Raw genomic sequence first — 13,540 nt, forward strand, 5'->3', positions numbered from 1 at the left:
AACCTACATTCACTGAGAACTAATTACTTTCCTCTCTTCCTACACGTACACATGCCTTACATCCTCGATAAAAACTTTTCACTGCTTCCAACACCTTGCCTCCCTCACCATATATTCTTAATACCCTCCACAGAGCATCTCTATCAACTCTATCATATGACTTCTCCAGATCCATGAAAGCTACATACAAATCCATTTGCTTTTCTAAGTATTTCTCACATACATTCTTCAAAGCAACACCTGATCCACACATCCTCTACCACTTCTGAAACCACACTGCTCTTCCCCAATCTGATGCTCTGTACATGTCTTCACCCTTTCAATCAATACCCTCCCATATAATTTCCCAGGAATACTCAACAAACTTATACCTCTGTAATTTGAGCACTTACTCTTATCCCCTTTGCCTTTGTACAATGGCACTATGCAAGCATTCCGCCAATCCTCAGGCACCTCACCATGAATCATACATATGTTAAATAACCTTACCAACCAGTCAACAATACGGTCACCCCCTTTTTTAATAAATTCCACTGCAATACCATCCAAACCTGCTGCCTTGCCGTCTTTCATCTTCCGCAAAGCTTTTAGTACCTCTTGTCTGTTTACCAAATCATTTTCCCTAACCCTCTCACTTTGCACACCTCCTCGACCAAAACACCCTATATCTGCCACTCTGTCATCAAACACATTCAACAAACCTTCAAAATACTCACTCCATCTCCTTCTCATTGAAGATATCAGACTGAATTACTTTAGGGATAACACCGTAATCTTTTTCAAGAGGTTATATGGAAAAAAAGGTTTGCAACCTCGATGTTGAATTGAGGTCCTTTACAGTGCAGTAGCTGTTTTAGTAGGTCTGTTGGACCTTTGAATATTTACATGATTTGAGTTCAGACCAACATAACCCAGGTTAATTTCCGTCTCCCATAAATGAAACAGGTCTCTTGGTTTGAAAGGATTAGGGAATTGAAATATTTTTTTGTAAGTTTGATTATTACTTTGGCAGAATATATGCATTTGATTTAGAATCTAATTATATAGAACTTAGTGTCTTCTGTCTCATTCTTGTCTCCCCAGACGATGTGGTCATTGCATGGGGTTACACTTAAAGTTCTGTCTCATTCTTGTCTCCCCAGACGATGTGGTCATTGCATGTTGTTGCACTTTGGAACTTGTGTTTCATTTTCCTCATGGTTTTGTACATATGTTGATAAGTATATGTGTATGAGGTCAAGAGAAAGGTGCAAGAGGTGAAAAAGAGGGCAAATGAGAGTTGGGGTGAGAGAGTATTAAATGTTAGGGAGACTAAAAAGATGTTTTGGAAGGAGGGAAGTAAAGTGCGTAAGACAAGAGAACAAATGGGAACATCGGTGAAGGGGGCTAATGGGGAGGTAATAACAAGTAGTGGGGATGTGAGAAGGAGATGGAGTGAGTATTTTGAAGGTTTGTTGAATGTGTTAGATGATAGAGTGGCAGATATAGGGTGTTTTGGTCGAGATGGTGTGCGAAGTGAGAAGGTTAGGGAGAATGATTTGGTAAACAGAGAAGAGGTAGTGAAAGCTTTGCAAAAGATGAAAGCCGGCAAGGCGGTGGGTTTGGATGGTATTGCAGTGGAATTTATTAAAAAATTGGGTGACTGTGTTGTTGACTGGTTGGTAAGGGTAATTAATGTATGAATGGCTCATGGTGAAGTGCCTGAGGATTGGCAGAATGCATGCATAGTGCCATTGTACAAAGGCAAAGGGGATAACGGTGAGTGCTCAAATTACAGAGGTATAAGTTTGTTGAGTATTCCTGGGAAATTATATGGGAGGGTATTGATTGAGAGGGTGAAGGCATGTACAGAGCATCAGACTGGGGAAGAGGAGTGTGGTTTCAGAAGTGGTAGAGGATGTGTGAATCAGGTTTTTGCTTTGAAGAATGTAAGTGAGAAATACTTAGAAAAACAGATGGATTTGTATGTAGCATTTATGGATCTGGAGAAGGCATATGATAGAGTTGATAGAGAGGCTCTGTGGAAGGCACTAAGAATATATGGCGTGGGAGGCAAGTTGCTAGAAGCAGTGAAAAGTTTTTATCGAGGATGTAAGTCATGTGTACGAGTAGGAAGAGAGGAAAGTGATTGTTTCTCAGTGAATGTTGGTTTGTGGTAGGGGTGTGTGATGTCTCCATGGTTGTTTAATTTGTTTATGGATGGTTTTGTTAGGGAGGAGAATGCAAAAGTTTTGGAGAGAGGGGCAAGAATGCAGTCTGTTGTGGATGAGAGGGCTTGGGAAGTAAGTCAGTTGTTGTTCACTGATGATACAGCGCTGGTGTTTGATTCTGTGAGAAACTGCAGAAGCTGGTGACTGAGTTTGGTAAAGTGTGTAAAAGAGGAAACCTGAGAGTAAATGTGAATAAGAGCAAGGTTATTAGGTACAGTAGGGTTGAGGGACAAGTCAATAGGGAGGTAAGATTGAATGGAGAAAGAGTGGAGGAAGTGAAGTGTTTTAGACATCTGGGAGTGGATTTGGCAGCGGGTGGAACCATGGAAGCGGAAGTGAGTCACAGGGTGGGGGAGGGGGTGAAAGTTCTGGTAACATTGAAAAATGTGTGGAAGGCGAGAACATTATCTTGGAAAGCAAATATTGGTATGTTTGAAGGAATAGTGGTCCCAACAATGTTATATAGTTGTGAGGCGTGGGCTTTAGGTAGGGTTGTGCGGAGGAGGGTGGATGTGTTGGAAATGAGATGTTTGACGACAATATGTAGTGTGAGGTGGTTTGATCGAGTAAGTAATGAAGGGGTAAGAGAGATGTGTGGTAATAAAAAGAGTGTGGTTGAGGGAGCAGAAGAGGGTGTATTGAAACGGTTTGATCACATGGAGAGAATGAGTGAGGAAAGATTGACAAAGAGGATATATGTGTCAGAGGTGAAGGGAACGAGGAGAAGTGGGAGACCAAATTGGAGATGGAATGATGGAAAGAAAAAGGTTTTAAGCGATCGGGGCCTAAACATGCAGGAGGGTGAAAGGCATGCAAGGTATATAGTGAATTGGAACGATGTGGTATACCTGGGTTGATGTGCTTTCAGTGGATTGAACCAGGGCATATGAAGCGTCTGGGGTAAACCATGGAAAATTTTATGGGGCCCAGATGTGGAAAGGGAGCTGTAGTTTCAGTGCATTATGCATGACAGCCTGAGATGGAGTGTGAACAAATGTGGCCTTTGTTGTCTTTTCTTAGCGCTACCTTGCCCACTTGTGGGGGGAAGGGGTTGTCATTTCATATGTGGCGAGGGGGTGATGGGAATGAATAAAGGCAGCAAGTATGAATTATGTACATGTGCATATATGTATGTGTCTGTGTATGTATATATATGTATACCTTTAAATGTATAGGTATGTATATGTGCATGTGTGGACATGTATGTATATCCATGTGTATGTTGGTGAGTTGGGCCATTCTTTCGTCTGTTTCCTTGCGCTTCCTCGCTAACACGGGTGACAGCAACAAAGTATGATAAAAAAAATATATGTACATGCATGTGCATTTGTGTATATATGTGTGTATGTGAGTAGGTGAGTCTTTCTTCATCTATTTCCTTGTGCTACCTTACTAATGCAAGAAAAGGGGATCAGGTAAAATATATTAAATATTAATAAATATCTTTATATGAGTTTAATGATTTTCATTGTCTCTGTTGTAAAATATTTGTTTGTTATTATTTGTGACTTGCTTGCCATAGCTTTTGTTATGTTACTGGAGCATAAGGTATTGGGGTATATGCAAGTTCGTAAGGGACCTAATAATGTGGGAACTGCTGGAATTTTACAGCCATTTTCTGATGCTGTAAAATTATTTAGTAAAGAACAAACCTCTCCAACCTTGTCTAATATTTGTGTATATTATATATTGCCAGTAGTTAGTTAAGTTAATTTAATTGTTTCTTTAGTGAACTGGTCAGGTATACCTTATGAGCTTAGAATAATGAACTTTAATATAGGTGCTTTGTTTTTTGAGTTAAGTTTAGGTGTCTCTCCTGTTATAGGGGCTGGTTGATGTTATAGTAAGTATCCTCTTATAGGTATTCTACATGCTGTTGCCCAAACTATTTCTCATGAGGTTTGTTTGGCTTTGGTCTTATTGAGGTTTTTATTTTGAAGTGGGAGATTTAATTTGTCATCTTTTAGGTTATACCTGGAGATTTGATTCTTTGATTTACTTTACCTTTAAGAGGTTTTGGTTGGCTTCTTGTCTAGCAGAAATGAAGTGTACACCTTTTGATTTTGCCGGAGGAGAATCTGACTTAGTGTGTTCAATACAGAACATAGTGGAGGCGGGTCTGCTCTGATTCTTATATCAGAATATTGAAGATTTTCATTTATGAGATATTTTTAGGTTGATATTCTGGGCAGCAATCCTTTCAGGTTCTTTTTCTATATTTAGTTCATTGGTATAGCCTTAGTCTTTATTTGAATGCATGTGTAACACTTCCACAGTTCCATTACGATAAGCATATATTTAGCTTGAAAGAGATTCCTTCCTGTTTCATTGAATTATTTGATTTTCTTTATGGGTTTTGAATTTGTACATTTTTATTTTTCATATAATTCATAATTGATATAGTGTAGTAACATGAAGTGGTTAATTAGAGTAAATCTCCTTTTTAACATTTTCAAAACACCTGTTATAAATTTATGTAAACTAATTAACCAGTCTAAAAGGTAGTCTCATATATATTTAGTATTGGAGTTTGATACAAAATAAGAGAAATATAAAATAGGATGTATCAGGTCAAGATATAGGGGTGTTCAACAGGTTGGGCTTCAATTCATGTTAGTAATATTATATGATTGACACTAAAGATCAAAATATGAATTGGTCGTCTGGGTAAAATGTTAGTGTTCGAATTTAGAGCAGTGGGTTGTGGGAAGAATATCCAGAATGGATGCACATAGAATTAGAGGAATAACTCCTAGTTTACTAGGAATAGATCATAAAATGGCATAAGCAAACAGGAAATATCATCCTGGTTGGATATGAGTTGGTGTAGATACTGGGTTAGCAGGAATAAGATTATCTGGATCTCTTAACAGGAAGTAATTATTACTAAAAATACTAGTATAACTACAAATATGACTAGATCTTTAAATGAAAAACACGGGTGAAAGGTCTACCTTATCGGGTTGTCCAGAAATACCTATTGGGTCTCTAGATCCACTTTGATGAAGGAAAACAGTATGAATAGAGGATAAAGCAAAAATTTTAAATGGTAATAGAAATTGGAGCATAAAAGAATTGTGTAAGAGTGGCATCCCTTTCCAAAAATCACCCCCCAAATCCATTGAACGAAATCAGGACTGATAGATGGCAGAAAATGAATTTGTGATGACTGTTTCCCTCCAGAAGGATATTTGCCCTCCCATAAATGGTAAAATGTAGCCCAGGAAGGCGGTAGCTATTGTTGCAAATAGAACTAAAACTCCGATTATTCATACTTTGGTAAATAGAAAAGATCCACAGTAAATATCCCATCCAAAGTGTATGTATAAGCAGATAAAAAGAATGATGCCCCATTGGTGTGCATGGTCCGTAAAAATCATCTGTAATTAACATCATGACAGATATGGGCTATTTTAGAAAAAGCTAAGTTGATATCAGCTGTATAATGTATGGCTAAAAAGATACCGTGGAGATTTGTACAATTAAGCATAGACCAAGCAGTGATCCAGAATTTCAGAAAATTGAAATGTCACTTGGAATAGACATATCTACTATAACCCTGTTTATAATATTGAGTAGGGGGTATATCTTTTGGATAGATGTCTTCATTATTGATAGTTGTAATGGTGGTGTGGAAAGTGAGAGGGTTAGGGAGAATGATTTGGTAAACAGAGAAGAGGTAGTAAAAGCTTTGCGGAAGATGAAAGCCAGCAAGCCAGCGGGTTTGGATGGTATTGCAGTGGAATTTATTGAAAAAGGGGGTGACTGTGTTGTTGAGTGGATGATAAGGTTATTTAATGTATGTATGACTCATGGTGAGGTGCCTGAGGATTGGCAGAATGCTTGTATAGTGCCATTGTACAAAGGCAAAGGGGATAAAAGTGAGTGCTCAAATTACAGAGGTATAAGTTTGTTGAGTATTCCTGGTAAATTATATGGGAGGGTATTGATTGAGAGGGTAAAGGCATGTACAGAGCATCAGATTGGGGAAGAAGAGTGTGGTTTCAGAAGTGGTAGAGGATGTGTGGATCAGGTGTTTGCTTTGGAGAATGTATGTGAGAAATACTTAGAAAAGCAAATGGATTTACATGCAGCATTCATGGACTTGGAGAAGGCATATGATAGAGTTGATAGAGATGCTCAGTGGAAGGTATTAAGTTGTTAGAAACAGTGAAAAGTTTTTATCGAGGATGTAAGGCATGTGTACGAGTAGGAAGAGAGGAAAGTGATTGGTTCTCAGTGAATGTCGATTTGTGGCAGAGGTGTGTGATGTCTCCATGGTTGTTTAATTTGTTTATGGATGGGGTTGTTAGGGAGGTTAATGCAAGAGTTTTGGAAAGAGGGGCAAGTATGCAGTCTGTTGTGGATGATAGAGCTTGGGAAATGAGTCAGTTGTTGTTCACTGATGATACAGCGCTGATGGCTGATTCATGTGAGAAACTGCAGAAGCTGATGACTGAGTTTGGTAAAGTGTGTGAAAGAAGAAAGCTGAGAGTAAATGTGAATAAGAGCAAGGTTATTATGTACTGTAGGGTTGAGGGTCAAGTCAATTGGGAGGTAAGTTTGAATGGAGAAAAAGTGGAGGAAGTGAAGTGTTTTAGATATGTTGGAGTGGATCTGGCAGCGGATGGAACCATGGAAGTGGAAGTGAGTCATAGGGTGGGGGAGGGGGCGAAAGTTCTGGGAACGTTGAAAAATGTGTGGAAGGTGAGAACATTATCTCGGAAAGCGAAAATGGGTATGTTTGAAGGAATAGTGGTTCCAACAATATCATATGGTTGTGAGGCATGTGCTATAGATAGAGTTGTGCAGAGGAGGGTGGATGTGCTGGAAATGAGATGTTTGAGGACAATATGTTGTGTAAGGTGGCTTGGTTGAGTAAGTAATGAAAGGGTAAGAGAGATGTGTGGTAATAAAAAAGTGTGGTTGAGAGAGCAGAATAGGGTGTTTTGAAATGGTTTTGTCACATGGAGAGAATGAGTGAGGAGAGATTGACAAAGAGGATATATGTGTCAGAGGTGGAGGGAACTAGAAGTGGGAGACCAAATTGGAGGTGGAAAGATGGAGTGAAAAAGATTTTGAGTGATCGGAGCCTGAAGATGCAGGAGGGCGAAAGTTGTGCAAGGAATAGAGTGAATTGGAATGATGTGGTATACCAGGGTTGACGTGCTGTCAATGGATTGACATCATGAAGCATCATGGGTAAATCATGGAAAGTTCTGTGTGGCCTGGATGTGGAAAGGGAGGTGTGGTTTTGGTGCATTATACATGACAGCTAGAGACTGAGTGTGTACGAATGTGGCCTTCGTTGTCTTCCTAGTGCTACCTCATGCTCATGCGGGGGGAGGGGGTTGTCATTTCATGTGTGGCGGGGTGGCGATGGGAATGGATAAGGGCAGACTATGAATTTTGTACATGTATAGGTATGTATATGTGCGTGTGTGGACGTGTATGTATATACATGTGTATGTGGGTGGGTTGGGCCATTCTTTCGTCTGTTTCCTTGTGCTACCTCACTAACGTGGGAGACAGCGACAAAGTATAATATATGAATATAAATAAATAACGGGCATAAATTATGGGCAATGAACATGCAGTATAAGGGGAAGACGCAGTGAAGGAGGCTGTCATAGCTGAGGGTAGGAAGACGATTTTTCTTAGAGTCGTGGCCAACCACGTGCACCACTATGTCCAACCTACCCGCAGCATCCTACCCTCATCATATACTTCATGGGCTCCTCCACCGAGATCGCCCTTCCAAATTGCTTAGAGCTGGCCCTCAAGAGATAAGTTTGTTAAGAGGTTTTCACCATTAACGAATTCGGGACAAGTTAGTGGCCACTTCAGATATGTAACCTTTGGGAAAGCCTGTCGTGTAGCCATAGCATTGGATCTGGTAAGAAAAAAAATAGCTAAGGCATTTGTCTGCAAACATTTACATATGAGTAAAGCCGCAGGAACTGTTTTAGAAGCCAGTGCAGCTCATGAATATGGCACTTCTAAAGGTAGGAAGTTTTAAAGTTGAAGAGAGGAGAAGGGGGCAGAAAATCAGAGAAAATGGTATAGATAAGCAACCAACAGTATTCATCTCAGTGTTAGTTCATTCTAGGTGGTGTAAATGTAATGTGGTTGGTCACGTTGCTAATGCCTTCCCCGAGTAGTTGAAGCCACATCAAATGAAAAGTGCATAGTCTTGACCAAGAGAACAATAGTGACTTGATAATGTAAAGAACGTTCTGACTGTGTGTTTGCCACCAGTACCTCTACACAATGTTGCACATATTTAGTACATATGTTACTTAGTGATAGGGATGTTGTAATGAAAATTGACACAGCTGCAGAATTTTCCTCTTGTGAGGGAAAATATTTACCAAAGAATATTTTCTGTCCCACTTGAGAAGACAGTTGTAAAACTTCAAACATATTCTTGAGAGAAATAAAGTAAGAGAGCCAGTTTCTTTGTGTAATAAGGTATGATGGTTTGGTAGTTGGTGATTATAGTGATTTATGATGGTATTATCCCTGGGGATAGGGGTGAAAGAATACTTCCCACGTATTCCTCGCGTGTCGTAGAAAGCGACTAGAGGGGATGGGAGCGGGGGGCCAGAAATCCTCCCCTCCTTGTATTAACTTTCTAAAATGGGAAACAGAAGAAGGAGTCATGCGGGGAGTGCTCATCCTCCTCGAAGGCTCAGAGTGGGGTGCCTAAATGTATGTGGATGTAACCAAGATGTGAAAAAAGGAGAGATAGGTAGTATGTTTGAGGAAAGGAACCTGGATGTTTTGGCTCTGAGTGAAACGAAGCTCAAGGGTAAAGGGGAAGAGTGGTTTGGGAATGTCTGGGGAGTGAAGTCAGGGGTTAGTGAGAGGACAAGAGCAAGGGAAGGAGTAGCAATACTCCTGAAACAGGAGTTGTGGGAGTATGTGATAGAATGTAAGAAAGTAAATTCTCGATTAATATGGGTAAAACTGAAAGTTGATGGAGAGAGGTGGGTGATTATTGGTGCATATGCACCTGGGCATGAGAAGAAAGATCATGAGAGGCAAGTGTTTTGGGAGCAGCTGAATGAGTGTGTTAGTGGTTTTGATGCACGAGACCGGGTTATAGTGATGGGTGATTTGAATGCAAAGGTGAGTAATGTGGCAGTTGAGGGAATAATTGGTATACATGGGGTGTTCAGTGTTGTAAATGGAAATGGTGAAGAGCTTGTAGATTTATGTGCTGAAAAAGGACTGATGGTTGGGAATACCTGGTTTAAAAAGCAAGATATACATAAGTATACTTATGTAAGTAGGAGAGATGGCCAGAGAGCGTTATTGGATTACGTGTTAATTGACAGGCGTGCGAAAGAGAGACTTTTGGATGTTAATGTGCTGAGAGGTGCAACTGGAGGGATGTCTGATCATTATCTTGTGGAGGCTAAGGTGAAGATTTGTATGGGTTTTCAGAAGGGAAGAGTGAATGTTGGGGTGAAGAGGGTGGTGAGAGTAAGTGAGCTTGGGAAGGAGACCTGTGTGAGGAAGTACCAGGAGAGACTGAGTACAGAATGGAAAAAGGTGAGAACAATGGAAGTAAGGGGAGTGGGGGAGGAATGGGATGTATTTAGGGAATCAGTGATGGATTGCGCAAAAGATGCTTGTGGCATGAGAAGAGTGGGAGGTGGGTTGATTAGAAAGGGTAGTGAGTGGTGGGATGAAGAAGTAAGAGTATTAGTGAAAGAGAAGAGAGAGGCATTTGGACGATTTTTGCAGGGAAAAAATGCAATTGAGTGGGAGATGTATAAAAGAAAGAGACAGGAGGTCAAGAGAAAGGTGTGAGAGGTGAAAAAGAGGGCAAATGAGAGTTGGGGTGAGAGAGTATCATTAAATTTTAGAGAGAATAAAAAGATGTTCTGGAAGGAGGTAAATAAAGTGCGTAAGACAAGGGAGCAAATGGGAACTTCAGTGAAGGGCGCAAATGGGGAGGTGATAACAAGTAATGGTGATGTGAGAAGGAGATGGAGTGAGTATTTTGAAGGTTTGTTGAATGTGTTTGATGATAGAGTAGCAGATATAGGATGTTTTGGTCGAGGTGGTGTGCAAAGTGAGAGGGTTAGGGAAAATGATTTGGTAAACAGAGAAGAGGTAGTGAAAGCTTTGCGGAAGATGAAAGCCGGCAAGGCAGCAGGTTTGGATGGTATTGCAGTGGAATTTATTAAAAAAGGGGGTGACTGTATTGTTGACTGGTTGGTAAGGTTATTTAATGTATGTATGACTCATGGTGAGGTGCCTGAGGATTGGCGGAATGCGTGCATAGTGCCATTGTACAAAGGCAAAGGGGATAAGAGTGAGTGCTCAAATTACAGAGGTATAAGTTTGTTGAGTATTCCTGGTAAATTATATGGGAGGGTATTGATTGAGAGGGTGAAGGCATGTACAGAGCATCAGATTGGGGAAGAGCAGTGTGGTTTCAGAAGTGGTAGAGGATGTGTGGATCAGGTGTTTGCTTTGAAGAATGTTTGTGAGAAATACTTAGAAAAGCAAATGGATTTGTATGTAGCATTTATGGATCTGGAGAAGGCATATGATAGAGTTGATAGAGATGCTCTGTGGAAGGAATTAAGAATATATGGTGTGGGAGGAAAGTTGTTAGAAGCAGTGAAAAGTTTTTATCGAGGATGTAAGGCATGTGTACGTGTAGGAAGAGAGGAAAGTGATTGGTTCTCAGTGAATGTAGGTTTGCGGCAGGGGTGTGTGATGTCTCCATGGTTGTTTAATTTGTTTATGGATGGGGTTGTTAGGGAGGTAAATGCAAGAGTCCTGGAAAGAGGGGCAAGTATGAAGTCTGTTGGGGATGAGAGAGCTTGGGAAGTGAGTCAGTTGTTGTTCGGTGATGATACAGCGCTGGTGGCTGATTCATGTGAGAAACTGCAGAAGCTGGTGACTGAGTTTGGTAAAGTGTGTGAAAGAAGAAAGTTAAGAGTAAATGTGAATAAGAGCAAGGTTATTAGGTACAGTAGGGTTGAGGGTCAAGTCAATTGGGAGGTGAGTTTGAATGGAGAAAAACTGGAGGAAGTGAAGTGTTTTAGATATCTGGGAGTGGATCTGGCAGCGGATGGAACCATGGAAGCGGAAGTGGATCATAGGGTGGGGGAGGGGGCGAAAATTCTGGGGGCCTTGAAGAACGCGGGAGACAGCGACAAAGTATAATAAAAAAAAAAAGAATAAATAATGGTCCTAGAAATATTGATGTTACCTGTACTGCTACAATCAGTGTAAAAAGTAGATAAAATATTACTACAACAGTTATTCCTATAATTGGAAAATTATATATAAAGTGCATGAAGATAGATGAATAGTTTGGAGCATCCTCACCTGACATAAAAGAGTGTTTTATTGAAACAGTTTCCAGTGAGAATAAAGATCGACTAGGAAAAATGAAAAGAATTAGTGACAGAAATGAAAAGCCTGGCAAAGAAAACTGATATTTTAGATGATTCATTTGAGGCTAAGGATGCTACATACATGAGTAATACTAATATGCCACCTAAGAATACTAGAAAGAAAATATAAGGGAACAAAAATGATAAAACCAGTCCAGATGATATGGTCTGAATAAGTAGTACAATTCCTGCTGAAAGGGAGTGAATTAGCTTTGTAAATGAAATTGATAAGAAAAAGATGAAAGGTATGATAAAGATAGCAATGCAGGAAATTGTTTATTTAGGTAGAAATATGAATTTTGGGGATTAAAGATAGGATTAGTCGTCGTTTTCCTGATATTTTGAGAATATTAGTCTTCAATACCAGTTTACAAGATCAGAGTTTTTAATTAATCAAAACTAATGATAACTTTTAAATCTTTGTATTACTTAGGTCCCTTTATTATGGTATTTTGTGGGTTTTGGATATGTTTAGTTCCAAATGAAAAATCTTTGAAATACTATTTTAAGTTTACAGTTTATTATGTTAGGGGTATTTTTCATTTTAGTTTGTAGTTTGTTTTCTTATGGTGTGGAGCTGTCCTTCCTTCATACTATTCGCCATTTCCCGCATTAGCAAGGTAGCGTTAAGAACAGAGGACTGGGCCTTTGAGGGAATATCCTCACCTGGCCCCCTTCTCTGTTCCTTCTATTATCTTTTTCTTTCAGTGGTTGCATGTGAGAGCACATTGCGTTAATATCTTTTAGTTTCATTAGTTCGAATTTGTGGAAATGATTATTTTAATATATTTAATTTCTTACTGCAGAATCTGGTGACTGAGTTTGGTAAAGTGTGTGGAAGAAGAAAGTTAAGAGTAAATGTGAATAAGAGCAAGGTTATTAGGTACAGTAGGGTTGAGGGTCAAGTCAATTGGGAGGTGAGTTTAAATGGAGAAAAACTGGAGGAAGTGAAGTGTTTTAGATATCTGGGAGTGGATCTGTCAGCGGATGGAACCATGGAAGCGGAAGTGGATCATAGGGTGGGGGAGGGGGCGAAAATTCTGGGGGCCTTGAAGAATGTGTGGAAGTCGAGAACATTATCTCGGAAGGCAAAAATGGGTATGTTTGAAGGAATAGTGGTTCCAACAATGTTGTATGGTTGCGAGGCGTGGGCTATGGATAGAGTTGTGCGCAGGAGGATGGATGTGCTGGAAATGAGATGTTTGAGGACAATGTGTGGTATGAGGTGGTTTGATCGAGTGAGTAACGTAAGGGTAAGAGAGATGTGTGGAAATAAAAAGAGCGTGGTTGAGAGAGCAGAAGAGGGTGTTTTGAAGTGGTTTGGGCACATGGAGAGGATGAGTGAGGAAAGATTGACCAAGAGGATATATGTGTCGGAGGTGGAGGGAGCAAGGAGAAGAGGGAGACCAAATTGGAGGTGGAAAGATGGAGTGAAAAAGATTTTGTGTGATCGGGGCCTGAACATGCAGGAGGGTGAAAGGAGGGCAAGGAATAGAGTGAATTGGAGCGATGTGGTATACCGGGGTTGACGTGCTGTCAGTGGATTGAATCAAGGCATGTGAAGCGTCTGGGGTAAACCATGGAAAGCTGTGTAGGTATGTATATTTGCGTGTGTGGACGTATGTATATACATGTGTATGGGGGGGGGGTTGGGCCATTTCTTTCGTCTGTTTCCTTGCGCTACCTCGCAAACGCGGGAGACAGCGACAAAGTATAAAAAAAAAAAAAAAAAAAAATTTCTTACAGTGCTGAATCTTTTAACTGCTTGTGGTATTGATGATATTTGTTGGAAGATTTAGTAGAAACACAATTTACTGTGTGTGATGGTAAAGATGGTTAAGATTGATGGTATAGTAATCTCAACAGTGTTGTAGGGATGTAAGGGATGGGCCTTTGATGAAAAATTGT

At 40.1% G+C, this 13,540-nt stretch overlaps 1 protein-coding gene across 1 annotated transcript in view; it reads left to right on the forward strand.

Annotated features, from left to right (window-relative positions):
* The window catches only part of LOC139749709 (G patch domain-containing protein 1 homolog), a 240,342-nt gene that overhangs the window by 163,663 nt on the left and 63,139 nt on the right, over positions 1-13,540 (forward strand). The gene's annotated exons all lie outside the window — the stretch shown is intronic.

The sequence above is a fragment of the Panulirus ornatus genome, chromosome 8 (genome assembly GCF_036320965.1).
Source record: "Panulirus ornatus isolate Po-2019 chromosome 8, ASM3632096v1, whole genome shotgun sequence".
Taxonomy (NCBI): Eukaryota; Metazoa; Arthropoda; class Malacostraca; order Decapoda; family Palinuridae; genus Panulirus; species Panulirus ornatus.